Raw genomic sequence first — 19,971 nt, 5'->3', positions numbered from 1 at the left:
ATATCACATTAAATAATAATGAAAAGTAACCTAATAGGACCCAGTTCCAAAATCCTTTCTGGATAATTTGGTACATTTGAAATCTAGTGTGCTTTTCTTGCCCGTTTTAAGCACTCTATAAAACAAGATACTCTCAAATGTGTTAGAACATTTCTGTTTTGATTGGCTCAGAATGGCTGGAGGGCCTTGAAATGACTTATAATGAGCTAAGCACATGGCATGGCATCATAAGTCATTCTCTTCAGATCCTCTTGACTGCTTTATAGAAATTGCATAACTGGGAAGTAACACATGAAGATCTTACACTCTGCTGGTTGAAAGTTGGGTCACAATTCCAAAATGTAGGTAAAAGTTTAGAGCTAGAGAAGGCCAACATTTTTTTCATCTTTCAAAATGTTAAACATTTAAATTGATTTATGTAGTTGCTTGTTTTCTATAGTAGATAAAGCAAAGGGTAAGTTTAGTTTGCTTTTTCTTTCCTTTAATTAACCTTGGATGATTTGTGCGATTTCAGAAAGACTGATGTTAAAAGAGGTCAAGATATATAACTACAGAAGTTAACTAAGAAATCAATTTTTGGTAGGATAGTCAGAGTTATTAATTGCAAGCAATTAAGCATCTCTGGATGATTAAAGCTGAAAAGGAACGTTATTTAAAGGATATTGTGCAGTTCAAAGAACAGAGATCCAGGCTGGAAATCCAGGGTCAGGACAAGATAACCGTGAATAACATCCAGATTCACATATGTGGATTGTTCAGGTGAAGATACCACTGCTGCCCAAATACAGGATTGTACACTGCAATTTGTGCTGTCGACACAACTCACAGTGGACAAACAAGGTGCCGTTAGAACTACAGCTTATAGGACCTGATCTCCTTGCCACTTCTGCTTCTGTGATAAACCTGTTCCTGTCCCCAGTCTCACTTTCTCCATGTTCCAAGGCTCAAGTGCGTTCAGGTGGTCGATAGGACCTAAGGTAACTGCTCCCGCCCTAGCTGCAAGGCATAAGGCTGGGAACATGGGTATTTGGCATGTTCACTCCCATAGACTGCAAAAGTGAGGAATTCTCAAAACACTAGATGGGTTAGGATGCAAGGTGACCATAGAATGACAATTGTCTCAAAGCTGAAAGAGCAAACTGGTCACTATGATTAGCACAGTAATTCTCAACCTTTCCAGTTCTCAAACTTTCTACACTCAAAAACTACTAAGGGGGCTTCCCTGGTGGCGCAGTGGTTGAGAGTCCGCCTGCCAATGCAGGGGACGTGGGTTCGTGCCCCGGTCCGGGAAGATCTCACATGCCGCGGAGCGGCTGTGTCCGTGAGCCATGGCCGCTGAGTCTACGTGTCTGGAGCCTGTGCTCCACAACGGGAGAGGCCACAGCAGTGAGAGGCCCGCGTACCGCAAAAAAAAAAAAAAAAAAAGCTTCTAAGGACCTCAAAGAATTTTTGCTTGTGTAGGTTGTATCTATCAATATTTACCATATTAGAAATTAAAAGAGGAATTAAAAAAATATTTATTAGTTTATTTTAAATAATAATTACACCTTAACAATAACAACAGTTACATGTTAACATAAATGACATGCTTTATGAAAAATAGCTATACTATCCAAAACAAAAGAAAATAATAAGGGTGGTATACATGTTTGCAACCTGTTTAATTTCTGGCTTAATAGAAAGCAGTTGGGTTCTCATATCTGCTTCTACATTAATCTTTTGTAATATCACACATTCTGTAATATCTGGAAAACTGAATCATATACTTTTGAGAGAATAAGAGTGAAAAGGGTAAATATCATCTTAGTGTTATTATGAAAATAGTTTCAACTTTGGAGAATCCCTAAAAAGGTATTGGGGTCTCCCTACCACAGCTTGAGAATTGCTAGATGAAAGATTTACTTTGTGGTTGTAATTAGATGATATATATTATATTGAAACACACAATTCTCTGGATCTTCTTCTACATCCTGTCACATATATTTTTACCCAAGACTTGGACATTTTGCTCAGAGGGTGACAGGATTGAGCCTATATCAAATTACTATTATGATATTTTGAATAGACTGCAAAAATAATAGCAGGAATGTATTTTGGTTATTTTTTGGAGTTATGTCCTCTCCTTTGATCTCAAAGCTAATTACCAACTCTAATATCTGATTCTGTAGTTCCCTAATTTTGGATATTGTAAGCAATGATAGACTCATTTACTTTTTTTAAACAACCTTGTTATTTTTCAACAGTTTTAGATTTACAGAATCATTGCAATGGTAATCCATAGAGTACCCCACAACCAGTTTCCCCTATTAGTGTCTTACACTAGTAGGGTACATTTGTCATAAATAGTGATTGATATTAATTCATTATTGTTAACTAAAGTACATAATTTATTCAGATTTCCTTAGCTTTTGTTTAATGTCATTTTTCTGTTCCAGGATCCCATCTAGGACACCACATTATGTTTAGTCATCATGCCACCGTATGCTCCACTTGGTTGTGACAGTTTCTCAGACTTCCCTCGTTTTTGATGACCTTGACAGTTTTGAGAAGTACAGATCAGGTATTTTGTAGGATGTCTCTCAACTGGGATTTGTCTGATGTTTTTCTCATGGTTGAAATGGGGTTATGGGGTTTGGGGGAGGAAGACCACAGAGGCCAAGTGTCATTCTTTTTTTTTTTTTTTTTTTGTGGTACGCGGGCCTCTCACTGTTGTGGCCTCTCCCGCTGCGGAGCACAGGCTCCAGATGCGCAGGCTCAGCGGCCATGGCTCACGGGCCCAGCCACTCCGCGGCATGTGGGATCTTCCCGGACCGGGGCACGAACTCATGTCCCCTGCATCGGCAGGCGGACTCTCAACCACTGCGCCACCAGGGAAGCCCGGTCTTGGTTTTTAATATCTTCCTCCAATAAAAGGAAACAAAGCTCCGTGGAGAAATTGATGTTTCTAGGACTGGGGCAGGAAACAGACAGATGAGCCTGGAACATTGTGTAGTATCAGAAAGAAGGAAGTGCAAACAAACAAAATGGCCACACGATGACGGGAGTATGTCAAAGGGACTCAGGAGCCAACTGAACCAGACCCCAATGGCCAAAGCTGGGACAATTTGAGCTGCATAATAAATAAAGTACTATTGGCTTATATCCCAAAGTATAAAATAAATATCCATGAGTATGTACAGATAAATGTAAATTATTGAATAAATAAATGGGAAAGAATAGACAATTCTCCCATGCAGAAGAATAATATGAATAATTTATGTAGCCAGTCCACCCTCAAGTTGGTGGAGCCTAACTCCCGACTTTCTAAGTGCGGGCTGTGCATAGTGACTTTCCTCCAAAGAGCACAATATGGAAATGGAGGAAAAAAAGAGTAACTTTACAGTGAAGACCTTGACATATAATACATCAATCAGGTGATCAAAGTTAACATTAGTCATAAGTCATTTTGATAATAGGTACCCTTAATATGATGTAATGAGAATGACACTTGTAATAAGAATGACACTTGGGGGCTTCCCTGGTGGCGCAGTGGTTGAGAGTCTGCCTGCCGATGCAGGGAACACGGGTTCGTGCCCCGGTTCGGGAAGATCCCACATGCCGCAGAGCGGCTGGGCCCGTGAGCCATGGCCGCTGAGCCTGCGCGTCCAGAGCCTGTGCTCCGCAGCGGGAGAGGCCACGACAGTGAGAGGCCCGCGTACCGCAAAAAAAACCCACAAAAAACAAAAACAAGACCTGAGTGATAGGTGTGCTTATTGGGGTGTCATTGCTATTCCGTGCTCGCAGCTGACAGAGCAAGGAGATGTGTATGTATATTAACCCACGCACGCACAGATATCTATAAAGAAATCTATATGTAAACATCTGCATTTATTAAACTAAACATTAGTTCATACCAACGTCTCTAACTCTAATCCATTGCCACATGGATCATTCTACCCCCCAACTTCCTCTTGCATTTGTTATATATTTGTAAAGTTATTTTAACAGTGGAGAAATTTTGTAATGGTAGGTATGAGAGAAACAAAAGGATGAAAAGAGCAGGAACTCCAGCGACTAAGAAGAATTAAACATCCAAGAGCCTGTTCTCTATTGTTCATAGCTACAGTTTTTAAATATCCATAGTAAAAAGCCTTATAGAGAGTAAGCTTAACTCTTGTTAGTACTCTACTAGTAACTCAGGTTACAGTGGGAAAGTATATAACTTCCCTGTCTCTTCATTTTCTTATCTTCAGAGCGGGCACTTTACTCACAGGAGTGTGAGGATTAAATGTTAACACAACCAGCAAATTTAGAACAGGGCCAGGATCAGTGTTTATGACCTATTGTTACTATGTACCCTAAGGGGTAAGTATATTATTATTTATATTTTACAGATGAAAAAACAGAGGCATAGAGATATTATAACCTGCTCAAAGTCTCACAGCTAGTAAATTACAGGCCCACTCTCTCATAAACTATGCCCTTTAAAGAGTTTCTGAACAGCTCTATACTTATATCTCTTTCTTCTTTAAATGAAGTTATAACGTGCTACTCTATAACTCTAAAGGGAAGGCTAACTACTGAAAAGACGCAAGGATGCTTTAAATATTCTTGATGTCTCTAACTCAAATCTATTGCCACATGGATCATTCTAGCCCCTTCCTCCTGCTTTTGTTATATACTTGTTGTATACGCAGTGATCATCATTATCATTTCCTACATTACCACCACTTTCATGCCATGAAAGGACTCAGCTAGTGGAGTAGATTGGCCTTCTCAATACTCATGCTGTCAACCTAAGCCACTTGAGGCAAAGGTCACCCAAGAAGGGAGTTAAAAGTTAGCTCTCTCTTATCTATACCTGTGACTGCTTGTTGTAAGAAGACTCACTTAGTGATGGTTTCCTGGAAGCTTTATTACTTCTCACCTGCCATGTCCTCTGGGGAATGTGACACCAGGTCGTGATTCATGGAATTTGCAGTTGGTAAAGGAAGTGTCTTAGAGGTGAAAAGGGAGGAGATTTGATGGGGAGAACTAGTAGACATTTATCTACTCAAATCAAATACATGACAATTTTACACCTTTATTTATTTATTTGCTCCACTCCATATCTACTCCCCTTTAAACACTATGACTCTAATTCTTTTATCATACATAGCCCTGGACATCACTATTTGTTGACCTTACAGTTTCATTATGAGCCTGGGTGCCACCGCCAGGTAGATTCTGAAGGGGGAAGCAGCCACCTCCCTCTCCCCTTTCCTTACCACCATTTCCTCCCCAATTATGTCTCTTAGCATCCATTATAAGATTTGAGGGAAATCATAAGCATATTATAAATTCATTTGACAAATATTCATTTAGGACCTACTATGTCTCAGGGATTTTGCTAGTCACGAGGTGTGGTATTGAGCCCGAGAGCTACACATAGTCCTCCTCAGGGAGCCCGCAGACCACTGGAAAATAACATCAGCTTGTATGAACGGAGGACTTACTCTTGTCAGGCACTGGGCTCCGTATGCACTATCACACTGAAATCTCACAGAGGAAGCTATTATTATTATCCTCATTCTACAAAGGAGGAAACTGAGGATTGCCCAAAGTCACACAACTAGGAATGGGTGGAACTGGGACTGGAGTGCAGGTCTGTCTGATGTCACACACTTAACCACACATCCATCCTTTCTCTCTTTCTCTCTCTCTCTCTCTCCTCTCTGTCTCTCTCTCTCTCTCTCCCTCTCTCTCTCACACACACATACACACACGCACACACACACACACACACACACCTCTCAGGAAGCAGGATCTCAGAGCTTGGTGTGTCTGTGGCTGGAGAATAGTAGCTCTTTTCCAACTTTGCTGAAGTTTCTACTGAATACTTTGATTTGCAAATATAAAGAATTCTCTGAAGCACAACCTTAAACAAATTGTGGTAGACAGCTGGGAGAGGACAGCTGCAGACAGAAAAATGTGGCCGGATGCTCTGTGGGTGGGGGAGGGGGGAATGTGCAGTGAGGCAGCTCCAAGGAGAGGAAGCAGTGACGGGTGGAGGTAAGAGGGACTGACAGATGAGACTACCTGGACCCCAGACCACAGTGGAAGGAGGCTTAAATATTCTAGAATGCACTGTCTTTATCAGGTTATGCAAATACAACTAGAATATAAGTATGTTTTTATTTGCCTGTATCATTCAAGTGACTATTCAAATAAATTTTAAAATCTTTTTTTTTTCCTGAAGTATGTCTGATGTAATGAGGTGGAAAGACCACAGGATTAAAAATCAGGAGACCTAAATTCTTGTCCAGATATGCGCCAGTAGTTCAGTTGTGTGATCTTCTGCAAGTCCCTTAACTTCGCCCATTGTAGGTTTTCCTCCTAATATAAGAGAATTAATCTACTGAACCTTAAGGATTTTTGAAGTTCCAAACTCTTCTGATGCCATGATTTACCGAGAACCTACACTGTGTCTAGTACTGCATTAAACAATTCAAAGTTTAGAGGCAATTAGAAGGCATATTTCTAGCCCTCTGGACCTGTGCTGTCCAATACAGTAGCCACCAGCCACGTGTGGCTGTGGAGCACTTGAAATGTCGTGTGACTGAACTATAATTTTATGTCATTTAAATTAAATTTGAATTCAGAAACTAACACTGTATTCAGTTATTGAAAACCTTTATGTTTGAAACAATGTAGGGATATGAATCTTTTCTCAACAAATTTTGTACAGTCTAAATACAGATTAAGTGTTTCTGATGAAAATTTAGCACCTGAATTGGGATGTGTTGTACATGTAAAATACACCAGATTTAAGACAATATTAAAAAAGGATGTAAAATATCTCATTAATAATTTCTTATTGATTGCATGTTGAAATGACAATATTTTGGATATATGGGGTTAAGTAAAATATATTATTAAAATTAATTTAATCTGTTTTTACTTTTTTTAATGTGATTATGAGAACATATAAAATGATATACATGGTAGACTTCCCTGGCGGTCCAGTGGTTGATTCCGCGCTTCCACTGCAGGGGGCGAGGGTTAGATCCCTGGTCGGGGACCTAAGATCCTGCATGCTGCGCGGCATGGCCAATATGAAAAAGTAAAATGACATATGTGGCTTGCGTGATATTTCTTTTCTTTTTTTCTGACATCGCTGCATGCTTTGGTGCTTTGGAGAAAATAACAGTGTCACCTTTTGAGGAAGACATTTGTACCAGTCTGAGTCATTATTCTTGTTGGGAAAGACTTGCCCTAATTACCTTTGCTAATAGGGCGTGTTTGAAGAGAGCCAGGGGATGCGAGGTCTCTGTGGTCCCCAATGCTTCCATACTTGGGATGCTGTAGGCACCATGGATAAATGTACCATGACTTACCCATCTGAGTACACTCGGCACTCCTGCCTCCAGAGAGGGGATCTTTTTGGACTAGCCTGTCTCCATTCAGCATGAGTACCCCTGTTGGGTGGAGGTTTGAGTCAAGTGCCTTCAGAGGTTGTTCCTGCCGCCACCCTAGCCCACACCCCGGCCAACCCGTTAGTTGCCGTTAGTCTGGCCACAAATTTCTGGTTTATTCAATTGGAGATAGTGCTACCTGGAGATAGTAGTACTTGTTTTGCTCTTTCCACATGGATTAAATTGTAGGATCTTGACACAAAAATAACAGGTAAGGCTTTCTTCGGAAGGAGCGTGTGTCAAGGGCGGGAGTTTTGAATTTGGGGTCTTTTCCTCTGTTTAAAATTCTGCCCCCCTCTCTGCATCTGTAGGGAGTAAATGTATGATCAAGGAAGACCAGCTTCTCTGGTCAGTGTGTGGTCAGCGTGTGGTGACTGACCTGGTGCGACTGGGAACGGTCGTTTTCCCTGGAGAGGATGTGGTGAGTATGGTGGCGTGATCAGAAAGGACCAGCGTCCCCGGTCACTGATGGGGATTCACTTGGATTGACCGAGGAGCACCACTGTATTAGTTTGCTAGGGCTGCCATAACAAATACCATAGACTGGGTGGCTTAAACAATAGAAATTTATTTTCTCACAGTTCTGGAGGCTAGAATTCCAAGATCAAGGTGTCGGCAGTTTTAGTTTCTCCTGAGGCCTCTCCCCTTGTTTTCCAGATGACCACATTGTCACTGTGTCCTCACGTGGTCATCCTTTAGTCTGTGTTGTCTGTGTCATAATCCCTTTTTTTAAAAATTATTTTCTAGATTGAGGTACAATTGACATATAACGTTAATTTCAGGTGTACAACATAAGATTTGATATTTGTATATATTGCAAAATGATCACCACAGTAAGTGTAGTTAACATCCACCACCTTACATAGTTACAAAAAAGTATTTTTTCTAGTGATGGGAACTTTTAAGACCTACTCTCTTAGCAACTTTCAAATATGCAATGCGGTGTTATTAACTATAGTCACCGTGCTGTACATTACATACCCATGACTTATTTATTTTGTAACTAGAAGTTTATACCTTTTGACCCCCTTCACCCATTTCTCCCATTCTCCATCCCCTGCCTCTGGCAACTATCAATCTGTTTTCTGTATCTGTAAGCTGGGTGTGTGAGTGTGTGGGTATGTAAGTGTGTGACTGTGTATTGTTTTGTATTTAATTCTGTGTATAAGTGAGATGATACAGTATTTTTCTTTGTCTTTCTGACTTATTTTACTTAGCATGATGCCCTCCAGGTCCACCTATATTGGATAAATGGCAATATTTCTTCCTTGTTATGTCTGAGTCATATTCCATTGCATATACATACAACATTATCTATTCATCCATCTATGGACATTTAGGTTGTTTCCATATTTTGGCTATTGTAAATAATGCTGCAATGAACATGGAGGCACATATATCTTTTCCAGTTAATGTTTTCATTTTCTTCAGATAAATACCCAGAAGTGGAATTTCTGGATCATAAGGCAGTTCTATCTTTAATTTTTGGGGGAAACTCCATATTGTTTTCCACAGTGGCTTCACCAATTTACATTCCCACCAACAGTGCAAAAGTGTTCCTTTTTCTCCCCATTCTCGCCAACACTTGTAATTTCTTATCTTTTTGATAATAAGCATTCTGACAAGTGAGAGGTGATATCTCATTATGGTTTCGATTTGCATTTCCCTGATGATTAGTGACGTTGAGTGTTTTTTTCAAGTACATGTTGGCTATCTGTATATCTTCTTTGGAAAAATGTCTGTTCAGATCTTCTGCCCATTTTTTAATCGGATTGGTTTTTTTACTGTTGAGTTGTGTGAGTCCTTTATGTATTTTGGATATTAACCCCTTACCAGATATATGATTTGAAAACATTTTCTCCCATTCAGTGGGCTGCCTTTTCATTTTCCTGATGGTGTAATCTTTTTGTCTTGGATTAGGGCCCAACTATACAATTTTATTTTACTTTAATTCTCTTTAAAGGCCCTGTCCCCAAATACAGTCATTTTCTGAGGTACTGGGTATTAGGACCTCAATGTATCAATTTGGTGGGAACATATTCAGCCCATAACCACCACCATCTCTGGTCAGTATGTGGCATTCAAGGATCAATTTAATGAACTGTGCAGTCAGAGGCAATGACTACAGAATGACCATTAGGTCACATGGGGATTTCCCACTCAAGGGACGGAGAGCAAGAACATGCACCTTTGACACGGCTATGAATGACTTTTGGTAAATGAGGTAGGATGAAGGGATGTGCTGACTCCCGAACGTTCCTGCAAGGTCACAGATGGTACAGTCTCCTCCTCAGCACCAGGAGTTCCTCGTTACTTGAACCACAGTGCCTGAGACCAAGTAAGTAGCTGAGCTAAATCCTAGCTGGCAAATCTGACATCAGGCACAAGGGTTAACAATCTATTTAGGGGCATAAGAGAAACACAGGGAACAAGTATAAGCCCTGCACCTAGGGACAGAGGGAAAAGAGGTGATCGGGCTGGGAGTGGAAAGTAGAAATCAGCAAAGATTTGTGATTTCTGGAGGGGGTAACTTCTTCAGGTTGGAAATTGATGAACAGGTGCTGATGAAGAGGATGGTGCAAAGTTGGAGCCTAGGCAGAGGCAGGAGAAAACAAGACATGAAAAGGCCTATCAGCCCAGCAGGATGATTGGTTAGAGCAGAGGACTTGTGACCACACGGAGGGTTGGTTTAAGGCAGTGACGGGAGAGAGAAAGGTCTGCATCTAGGTGTGAAGTGATGTGGTTACGTGGGATTAGTGACAGAAGGGAAGATAGACTGAGTGTGAGAGATTGCTAAGAGCTGGCTATTGATCAAGTGTTGATACTCAGGAGGTCCAGAGTGACACACGCGCGCGTGCACAGGCAAAACAGAAATCACCGCCATGCTGCGGTCGTGAGATTTCTGGTTACTGGTTACTGGTTCCAGTGCTGGTGCTGAGACTTCTAGGAACCACCCCTGTGTTCATAAAAGAAAAGATGGGGACAGTCTCACTGTTTGTGGATTCTTAGATAATAATAGCTGAAAAGTCCATTTCAGCATGCAGGGCTTTTTTTCCCCTCCATCTGAACTTTTCAGTCCAATTGTTAGCAACAAGAAATTAGATGGATGGAAGCAATACTCTCCAAGTGACACGGTTTAGGGACTAGACACATTAAACTGGGATGAGTTAGTTAAGTGACAGCAAGGAGACGAGTAGATGACTGTGAGGCATCTTAAGCACTTATCTTGGGAAGCATACAGTACGGAAGAGCAAATGGACGGCTTGATGGCGATTTGCTCAGCTTACTGGGATAGAACAAGAAAATCTCCTCTTTAAATGCTGACTGAGTGTTGAAGTCTTTTGAAAGAGAACGATTCCCCTCCCAACATATTTTCTCAATAGTCTTCTACAATTACTGTAAATATACTTTGCAACCAACCCTAGATCATATAAAACAAACAAAAAACCCGCAGTTGTGTCTTGCACAGGACTTTCAAATTTTTCATTCTCTCGAAGAGATAACAGATCCTGAGTAGCTTGCTGAGGAGCTTTCATCTTTTCCCTTAGTACCCTATATGCAAAAACAGCAGTTCATCTTATTTGGACTCTCTTTTCACTGCCTTCAACCATGCCTCAGAAGAACTCAGTTCGCTGGAGCGGACTTTAGCGGTGGGGCCCAAGTTCCATAAATCCCCCAGCGATGCTGATGCTTGCCAAGTTCGAGCAAACTGGACTCTCCACTGGCCGAGTGTGTTCAGGTGATAAGGAAGACGACCGGGAAGAGTCAGAAAACAGGCACATAAGTTTGGGGATGAGTCAGAAGCAGCGACTAACTTTCCTTCTTCCCTCTCCCCAGTCTCAGATATTCACGCCGCGTGGACTGCCATCTGAAGGCCGGGATGCACTGGGTCGGAGTTACAGCCCCGTGCGCGGTCAGGTTGGCGCCCTACTCACTCCTTTCTGGCAGCAATTACGAGAGCGCGCCCCACCTGCTCTGCAGCTCCGCCCAGCTTCCGACCGCCGGGCGGCGGCCGCACCCCCTCACCACTGGGCCCCGCCTCGCAGCACGCGCCGCTGGCTGGCGCCCCGCCCTCTCCTCACGTGACAGCCCAGCCCTCCATGCGCGCTCGGATTGGCTCTCGCGACCGAGGGGGTGGGTTCTAGCCTACAGCTCTGCCCCGCAACGCGGCTGCAGTTTTCAAACCTCAACTGTAACCTTCCGTCACCGTCTTCGCCGCCGTAGCCGGGAGCCACCTCACGGGGAGGTCAGGTCACAACTGTTGGCCGTTGTCCAGAAGAGTAAAAGTGGGTCCTGCCACGCTTGGAGCTACCCGGCACCTCACGGAGCTAGAGCTGGAGAACGCGTCTTGTCGTGCCCACCTGCGTGGGGCGGGACTGGAGCCCCCTTGGAGGGGGCAGCATCGGGAGAACCTGCTGCTGCCTGAGCGGTCAGTGTCTTCCGCCTCGCGCGTCCGCGGTCCTGCCGGGATTGGCGGGTGGACTGGGGGCTGCGACTCCAAACCCCTGAACCAGCCCCCTTTACCCGTGGAACAGAGACCCAGAACGTGGGAGGGGTCCCGAGGAGGGATCAAGGCGGTGTGGGCGGATCCGGGGTCCCCTCTGACCCCCGGCCTGGGGAAGATGGGCTCAGACACCGCCGCCCCTAGGTGGCCCGACTGCTCCGAATCCCTCGCCGCATTCCGGCTGGAGTCCTGCTTCCCTGGTTCCCTCGGGTTCGGCGCTGGGAGCGGCGGCTGGTCCTCCCAGTACCCTTCTCAGCCCGGGGAGCGCGCGCGCGCGCTCGTGTGTGTGTGTGTCTGTCTGTCTGACTGTGTGCGCGCCGTCGCCTGGCTGGCACGGACTCTCCCTGGGTCGCGTCCCGTTGGGGCCCCCTTCGCGACCGGCTCGATCGCGTCCCTTCCACGTCGCGTCAACGTGGTCCCTTCAGGTCCCTGCCGAGTTTACAGCTGTGGTGTAGGCACAGGACGTGTTCACATCTGGACTCATGGACACGTCCCGCTCACAGCTGTCTTTCGTCTGGAGAGAAGTTTGTGCTCATCTTGTGGGGGATTTTCAGTTACTACTTGTGAACAGTTTTTTAAAGTCAGTGAATAGAGAAGTCGAGTTATAGTTGTTTCTGTGATTTCTAGCGATCTGGTTTTATTTTGACGCCATGTAAACCGCAAAGGGTACACGACCCATCCTCAAACTATACAACTACGTGACGGCTACGATTTTGACATTTACCCAGCTCTTTGTTTTAGTGTAGGGAAAAGCTCTTCATTTGAATTCCCTTGCGGGGGGCAAGTAGAGACGAAGTTGAAAGAGACTTTATGGGCAGCTGGTAGCTGATGTTCGTTCTTCCGCTGTCTGTGATGGGACTAGAGGCCCTCCAACATCAATTTGCAAATTGAAATTAAGGAAGAGAAAACATTTTAAAGCCACATGCTGATCAGAATTCAATTATATTAGGTCGGTGTGTCACATCCACTGATTGTTTTGCCAACGTAATGTTTACATCCCTGGGACTGATGATAAGCAATGATGTTTGATATGGTGTCACCACCTTAGGTTCTCAAGCCTTTGAGAATGTGCCCTGAGACGGCACGGTCTACTGAGATGATTGGGCAAGTGGCAGCAAATGTAACTTGGCGTTTTGAGCCCGGGAGCACAATTTTATTAAAGGAAAAGATGATAAACCCACTTTGTCATTGATTCACCATTTTATAGTTTTATAGTAAACTGTCCAGAAGTAGTTTTCAACAACTTCCAGAATGTTCGTTTTATAAATGTTAAATCACACACCCGTAAAAGTGTGTGTTTTTGAAAAAGCTAGTCCATAGAAGCAATGTCCTAGTTTAAGACCTCTCTTCTTCCCCCTTCATCCTCCTCTGAGCAGATGTTCAGTTTTTTAAAGTTTTTCTTATATTTTAATAACTGAAGTTGTTAATAGCTGCTTTATTTTTGAGGTACATATCATACATTTTGCATCATTTTTCTAAATTATGGATCTGAAATTGAAGTGAAATGTGTTTACATGGCAATATATTCAAGTTTTAAAAGTAAAAATTGTGTTATTGAAGGCCTTTCATTTTTGTGTGTGGACAGAATGGTTGTAGTTTCTCTTGGGCTCATTGAATAGTGAATTACAATTTGGTTAAGATAGAATCAGTTTTTAGGAACGTTGGGACTTGACAAATTGATCACTGTGTCAGCGTATTAACAGCAAAGCTGAAGAAGGTACAGGCATTTTATGGCATGTTTACAATTTTATCTTTAGACTTGCACTGACAGTGTTTTACTGGTGTTAAGTAAACATTTAAATATGTTTTAAAAGCTTTGTTTTTGAAGCTGTTTGATAATTATAAGAGAGAATTTCCTTATCAAAATTTCCCTGTTTTTCTCTTAGAGACCTAATTTAAAACCCAGGAATCAAGGAAATCGATTGCTGACACTTTCACTTAATTCTAAAATTGTCTTACAGTTGCACGTATGTTATATTGCAGTGCGTATTTCCTGTAAAAAAAACTGGCAGCTACGTAGGACAGTGCTTCTAGAGGTACTGCTTTTTTTTTTTTTTTTTTTTTTTTTTTTTGCGGTACGCGGGCCTCTCACTGCTGTGGCCTCTCCCATTGCGGAGCACAGGCTCCAGACGCGCAGGCTCAGCGGCCATGGCTCACGGGCCCAGCCGCTCCGCGGCACATGGGATCCTCGCGGGGCACGAACCCATATCCCCTGCACCGGCAGGCGGACTCTCAACCACTGTGCCACCAGGGAAGCCCCCTAGAGGTACTGCTTTTAAAGGATTTTGATTAATTTTTTTTAAAAGAATTCTTTGTGTTCTGTGGGTATTGATTGTGTCAAAGACATTAAGTCATTTATGTACTTACTTTCCACTTTTGAAAACTTTAAATGTTTTAGTTATTTTAATTTTCCACAATATTGATGACAAAATTCAATGATTTTTTTAAAGTTTTTTTTTTTTAATGTGGACCATTTTTAAAGTGTTTATTGAATTTGTTACAATATTCCTTCTGTTTTACATTTTTGGGGTTTTTGTTTTTTGGCCCACAAGGCATGTGGGATCTTAGCTCCCAGACTAGGGATCGAACCCACACCCCCTGCATATTGGAAGGTGAAGTCTTAACCACTGGACCACCAAGGACGTCCCTCAATGATTTTGTTTTTAAGTATTTTATATTCTATGATAGAGTATTATCAAAGGATATTTCTTTGATAATAGACAAATGTCTATTATCATAATAGACATTAATAGATAATAGACAAATAATTAACAAATGTACTTAGGAATTAAGTCGCATATTTTTATATAAATATGTTGTGACAAATGTAATTTTCAAGACATACTTTGTTCATTTTTTATTTCTTTAATTTATCCTTTTTCCCCCAAATATATTTAACCTTGAACTTCAGTGTCACTTTAAACATCTAAACTAGTCAGTTTCTTTTAATATTTATATGCAATGTGTCGCTGCACCCTGGACCCTTTGCAACTTCTTCAAAAGAGGGAATCGTTATACTTGAAGCATTTAAAAATCTTAATATTAACAGTGAGATGATAGTTTCATCTGTAATCCGAGGATCATATTCCGTTTTACATTGTAATACTTACTGAATAAACAGTACTTCAGAGATGCTGTAAGTAAACAGTGCTTTATTTTACAACAGAAACTTAATTTTCCATCTGATGAATGACAAGCACTGTATGTTTGTTGGCCCACTATATTTCCGTTTTCAACATCTTTCCATCCTGGTCCATGATTATAGGGTTTAATTCTTCTTCTGAAGGTAGAAGAGACAGCACCAGGACTTACCTGTCATGGCACAGAATCAGTCCTGGGGTCATTACCTGGGACTTTAGCCCTTGGATAGTATATACTAGATTAGACTAGTTAGACTAGAGTCAGCTGGCTTCCTGTTGTGATTTTCAAAGGATTAAATTCTTGAATTATGCTTTCTATTCAATCTTAATAGAACAAACAAACCTGTTAGTAGAATACATATAAGGAACAGTCTCTTCCTTGAAATTGAAAATCATCATCATCCCTTTCCCTACACAAATACTTTTGCTTCTGATCAATGACTAATTAAAAATGTATCCTTTTACCACACTAGCAGAAAGTTCTTCCTTTATTCTGATGGATTCTAGATAAATAAATCTACAGTTCCTCTGTTTCCTAGGGAAAACTTGGTAGCTATAAATGCTAATGTAGAAAGAAAAAGTTTTTTTCCCCTCTCATCTTGTGCCTTACTTTGCTTTCCATTGCCTTTCAAATTTACTTCATGAAGATCTTGATTTATCAGTCCTTGGCAGGACAAGTGTCTGGATTTCCTGATTGAGGCAGCTCTTAAAATATTGATATTCTTAGCTGAAGTAGGTATAGTATCATGTGGCCACCTAGTTTGGAAAGATAGGTAAATACAAAATAAATGGCCTGTTGGTATTATATTACAATATATGATATTATAATTTTATCCATGTTTCCAGACTATGGCTATCCTGTTTAGAACTGAAGTTCTCTGATAGCAATTTAAAATATTTCTTATTTTATTTAGCCAAATACTGAATTAAACAGAGATTAGCTGCATTTGAAGCTCCAGTATGATAATTTCAAGATGGATCTCAAGTTCTGCTAAACCCTTGAAGATATGAGATGTACCTAAAAATTCTTCTTGCTATATTTCATAATTCTTAACAATTCAGTTCATCAGACATTTAAAAAAAATTCCTACCAGGTGCCAGACACCGTGCTGGGAGTTTAGGCATGAAAGCAAATGGTTGCAACCCTTCAGACACTAAATATAATTGCAGGCTAACATGTTACATGTTGAGGTCAAGAGGTATGTCAAGGTTCCTCCTATTTGAAGCGTAAAGGACAGGCATTAAAGGCAACCTGTGGGTTTTAGGGAAAGCTTCCTGGAGGAAATGACATTCTTTGTTGAGGTAAGAAGGATGCATACGAAGAGTTTTTGCATTTAAAGAAAGGTAGAAAGGATGTTCAGACAGGACAGTATAAGAGAGATGTGGAGGCAAAAGATGAGCTACAAGTGTGGCAGGAAATGAAGCTGGTGTGTACCTGGCCTCAAAGGCTTTTGTGTGCGTGCTATAAGGACTTGAACTTGTAGCTACTGGGAAGCTAATGCAAGGATCAAAGCAGATAATTTAATTCTCTAGATGTTTTTACTTAGTGTTATATGATGTATTCTATTTTATAAAACATTTTTATATATAACTTTGAAATGAATATCGTGATGAATATTTTTTGTTTGTTTTGTTTTGCGGTACGCGGGCCTCTCAGTGCCGGGGCCCCTCCCGCCACGGAGCACACACGCAGGCCCAGCGGCCATGGCTCACGGGCCCAGCCGCTCCGCGGCACGTGGGATCCTCCCGAACCGGGGCACGAACCCGTGTCCCCCGCACCGGCAGGCGGACTCCCAACCACTGCGCCACCAGGGAAGCCCGTGATGAATATTTTTAAATAGAGCTATTTAGAGGTTTATAGGGACTGTTTGTCTTACTTTTGATCACATCACATTTGCTTTCTCCCTTCAAATAAATTAAAGGCCCAGATCAAGCCTAACATTTCCTTTTTTCCTTCCTTCACTGATCCAATCTGAATTCTTATTGTGATTATTGTAATGGGAGTTAATGAAAAAAAAACTTTGCAAATAAACTTGAGGTGCCATTTTTCCTAGTATTGATAGTACTGTGTAATTGGAAGCTTAATTGTATCTTGCCTTCTTCTATTATCCTCTTACTGTTTTTAGTGCCTGATTGTGTCTATAATTGTGTACCTACTCATGTGTGCGCACACACACACACAAATTTACGTACTAAGTACCTTGAGATTTTTTATTAGTATAGCCTAATAGTGTTATGAGATGCATTTCAAATGGAGTGAGACCTATTGGTAATTTAGAGTCAGTTATAGGTCTGTGAATTATGGTAGAAAACAAGAAAAGGTCTGTGATTGTTGGAGTTAAAGAGGATTCAGTGGGAAATTTAGGAAGATGCAAGGAAAGACAGCTGATTGATAACCTGCTTGTGCCCAAGGATTAAATCTTACATGAAGGGCAGCAAGCTGTTTGTGGAGGGATTGGTGGAAAAAGGTGACATTCTTGCTCCACTATATGCAAAATTGGCCAAAGGAGAGGAAATGGAAAAAATATCTAGGCTGTGGCAACTGGTGCAAGTGCAGTAAATAGAAGGAAGCTACGCTTAAGGGATGCTATATGGATCCCTAAGGCAGTTTGTAATATAGGTATATTTGCAATAAGTAGATAAGCTTAAAGTTCAACCTTCAGAAATGTGCTTTTCCTTTTTTCTGAGACATGGCTTGTGTTTCCAGCATATTCAGAGACAGAGTAAAATTTATCACAATTCAGAAAATGATTTTTGTACTAACATGTATTTTAAAAACTGCTGATTACCCAACACTTTTCAGCTGCATTTATAATCATACAAATATACAAATACCATGGTACATTCATCCATTATGATGACCAACAGTACATGTGAGGGGAGGAAAATCTGTTAGGTAAAAAATTAAACACAAGCCAATGTCTAGTATTAGGAAATGCTATTAAGTAGCTTGATTAATGGGCCCTGTTTTTATTATCACTACTTATTTCAATCCTTTTTTTAAAAAAGGTAAGTTTTTTTTCCTTCTAATATAACTGAATAGGTATTACAAAACTTAATACTTATTAGTATTATATTTTGGATATCACATTTTGGATTTTTTTTTTGGAGGGATCCTGGGATGAATCTGGATTTTCACCAAGTGATATAATAAAGCCATATGTCTTAAGGTTACAAATTATTATTCATTATATAGAATTATAACTATAACATTAATTCAGAATTTATGAAATTGTTCTTTCTATGCAGTATTAAACAAGGTACTAATTCTTGCTTAGTATTTACCCTAAATGCTTATATGGTCTTTGCATAAGAACAGACATGTTATTTGGATAATGAATACCATATGCTCTAAATAAATGCAGAGAAAACGTTGAGGCCTTAAAAAACCTGAGCAATAATAGCTCATGAACTTCCAGCCAAGTAACACTTAATGTATAAAGAGATATGTTTTGCTGTTAAAAATGGGTAAGTTTCTGCGTTTAGAGTCTTGTCATATATATTCAAAGCCATCTTTTTTACCCAAAGGCATTTATTAGTTTTCGCCTATACCTGCTTGGTGTAGATAACTTAAACACAGGAAAGTATAAATACTGCCATAATCTCACCACCCAAAGATAACCACTCTTAATATGTTGCCATAGTTTTCCAGTATTTTCCTCTATTTGCTTTTATATTTAACAAAATTATGTAACATATCAAAAATTATATATAACAAATACATATACTTTATATGACAAAATTATCATATTGTATGTAAAGTTTTGTCTTCCTTTTTTCATTTAGTATTATATGAGTTAAAAATATTCTTTGAAAGCACAATTTTTATCAGGTATATAATATCCTATTATTTAGGTATATTTAGCCATTTCCCTATTGTTGGACTTTGGGATTCATTCATTCTACAGGCTTTATATTTTTTTAACTATTATAAATCATGCTTCATTAAACATAAGTCTTTGAGTATATCTAAGATCCATATTGATTCTTTTGAAACTTGAGAGCAGAAAATTATTTATAAAATATATCTCCATTCTACTAGATTCTTATGAATAGGTCACTTTTTAGCTGATATATTACAGCATGAGATAAACATCTTAGATTCTAGAATCTAGATGAGGTGAACATCTTAGAATCAAGAGCCTGTACTCTCTCTATATGAGTGAATTTGACATGTTCTTGTGCTCATGTTTCCTAAGGCCTGATTTGGAACCATGTTGGGAATGTAGCCCAATTTGTATCTATAATACAGGTATATCCCTTTTTTCTATGTATAAATGTGGTCATAAGCATGCAAATTCATAGACTTAAATTTAGGGGAAAAAATCTTAAAAGTCCAAAGATAACCTGAAGAAAAAAATGTTGAGCATAGAAATTGGTAACCATATTGATTTTTCAGAGAAGAATATGTGACCAATGAAACTGAGTGCCATCAGAGCTAAAAGTATACAAATAGTTCATCAAAACAGAATAAAAAGACAGAATTTAAGAGTTGAGTTTAAGCTAACTTGGGGTGAGAGTTTTGTATGTGGAAATATAGGGTCCAGCTATTCAACAATGGCAGAGGAGTGTGGAGAGCATCTTTCAGTAGAATAGTAACAGTGTTTATTTATTGAACAATCATGATGTGCTTTCGTGACTAGCACTGTACCAGTGTGATTCTACGTGAGTTCATCATATTTTAATTTTTAATATTTAGAGTACTGCCAGATACATTCTATAATTCATCCATACTTTAGGGGCAGCAGAATTGAAGCTGTCCTCACTAGTAATCAGAGAAATGCAAACTAAACCACAAAACTGTCTGAATGGGGCAAATGTTGGCAAGGAGATGATAAGCTCTCCTACCCAGTGCTAGTGGGATGGAAAGAAGGGACCGACTCTGTGTCTATGT

The sequence above is a fragment of the Phocoena phocoena genome, chromosome 7 (assembly GCF_963924675.1).
Source record: "Phocoena phocoena chromosome 7, mPhoPho1.1, whole genome shotgun sequence".
In the NCBI taxonomy this organism is placed as follows: Eukaryota; Metazoa; Chordata; class Mammalia; order Artiodactyla; family Phocoenidae; genus Phocoena; species Phocoena phocoena.
Note: the sequence above shows the minus strand (reverse complement) of the source record.